This window comes from Mesocricetus auratus, unplaced genomic scaffold (assembly GCF_017639785.1).
Source record: "Mesocricetus auratus isolate SY011 unplaced genomic scaffold, BCM_Maur_2.0 Super-Scaffold_100018, whole genome shotgun sequence".
Classification (NCBI taxonomy): Eukaryota; Metazoa; Chordata; class Mammalia; order Rodentia; family Cricetidae; genus Mesocricetus; species Mesocricetus auratus.
Genome location: NW_024429199.1, coordinates 50,411,176 through 50,413,347, shown reverse-complemented (window position 1 = coordinate 50,413,347; position 2,172 = coordinate 50,411,176).

The window sequence follows — 2,172 nt, the reverse complement described above, 5'->3', positions numbered from 1 at the left end:
CTTAACGTCTCAGAAGACAAGAGAGCCATTTCCTGCTTCTCCCTGCTTATATCCTGTTTCTGCCCAGCTACCTCACTTCCTGTCTGTTGTACAGACCTCCATGGTTGGCTAGCAGCAAGCTCCATTCTCTGATGCCCCCCCCAAGACAGGCTTTATTTGTACAAGCAGGATATCACCACACATTTTTATACATAAAATAGAAATAAAATAATAAATATGTTCACAAACAGGAGGATGAGTGGGAGACTGTTAGCCCACTAGGAAGTCTTTGAATATTAAAATATTTTCCCAAAACATAAAAACGTTTCTGTGGCCGGGTGGTGGTGGCACACGCCTTTAATCCCAGCACTCGGGAGGCAGAGGCAGGCAGATCTCTGTGAGTTCAAAGCCGGGCTGGACTGACAGCCTCCGAAACAATACAGAGAAACCCTGTCTTGTAAAAACAAAATAAAAAAAAGTTTCTGTTCATTTTAGTCTCAGAAAAAAAAAACATTTAGTGAAGCAGGGAGCTTGAACATCTTAGATGGGAGTCATAGGCTCTCGCCTAGGAAGATGAGAGAAAGGTATATTAGAAGCTCTCAGTTGCAAATTTTTCCTCACAAGAATTTTCTCCTGGACTGGAGAGATGGCGCAGTCGTTAAAGGCTAGGCTCACAACCAAAAATATAAGAATTTCCTCCTGCTTTGCCTTTTGGTTCAGTGGAGATAAGCATACCCCATAATTCTTATCACTTAAGCAAAGGTCCAACCCTTTCCCCTATCTGTTGTCCCCAGTGTGAGTCTTGCTAATTTTTGTCAGTATGGGCGAGCTACTCTCAAGCTTTCCTGAATAATAGGGTTACCAAAACTGTAACTGGAGACTAAGTCATTGGAGGACACTGGAATCAGTTGTTAATGTGCACTGTATATGAGCCAAGAGTTCCTGTGGCTCAATGAAGATGGTTGCTTCTTTGGGATGTTTCTGACCTCAGTTTAAACAACTTACTTATCATCAGGATTGTGTTGTTTTGAAAGTAAATTGGAGAAGTCAATGAACAGTGCAAGACTCACCACTTTGAAGCCTCCCCCGACACCACTCAGACCTGGTACACTTAGACCTTTGAGGCAAAATCAATAGGGACCAAAACAATAGAAAGTATGGAAAGAAAATTTAAAACCAAAGATATACAATTTGTTTCTCAGAATGAAATGTAGGTCTTTGTTTTCAAACACTCCATGTTATCCATCAAGTTAACAATGATGTACCATCAATCTGAGCTGCTAGCAAGCAATTACCAATAAAATAGAATTTTTCTACCAGGCAGTTGTGGCTCACGCCTTTAATCCCAGCACTCAGGAGACAGAGGCAGGCAGATATCTGTGAGTTTGAGCCCAGTCTGATCTACAAGAGCTAGTTCCAGGACAGCCTCCAAAACAATACAAAGAAACCCTGTCTTGAAAAAAAAAAGAATTTTTCAATTTTAATCTGCCTCTATCCAATAGGTAGGGTGTGGACCAATCTTTCTAAGTTTTAAAAGCACTGGGGATCAAATCCAGGGTCCAGGTCTCCTGGGCAAATGTTCTCCCATTAAACTGAACCCCCTAGCTCCTAAAAGTATGCTAATGTATTTTGTGCTTTCAGGATAACACCCTTTTTTTTTTAACTGATTATGCATCTGTTCACTTGAGAATCATATTCTCCTTCTCAAGATCACTAAGCTATATCAACCCTAAACAACTACAATGACCTCTGTTATCCTCACCCACACCTACTACTCCCAACTATCCCCAGGTATTTAAAAATGTTTAGGCTAAACAATGAAATTACTAATAAAAATTTGAGATCATGTGCCAAGTTTCAGAGAAAAAAGAGTAAAAGGAGAAAGTGCTCCTTTTACTCTACCCGTGGACTATAAAAATGATAAAAGAAACATTGACTGTACTCCAAATTGCTGCTGAAGGCAGGAATGTGGTGTTTCAGATAGGGATCTAGGACATTCTAGCCCTGGGTCTTCAGTGCCTCCGTCTCCTACCTTTGAATGACTCATTTCTACAATCTGGTTTAGCTGGCCTTCCTCATCTGCAGCTTTCACAGAGCTGGTCTATTATGCAAGACAAGATAAATTTCCCAGCAGTACTTCTGAAATCTCTTTCTCATGAGATATTGTGCAAGGAAGCTTTCCCTTTGACATAC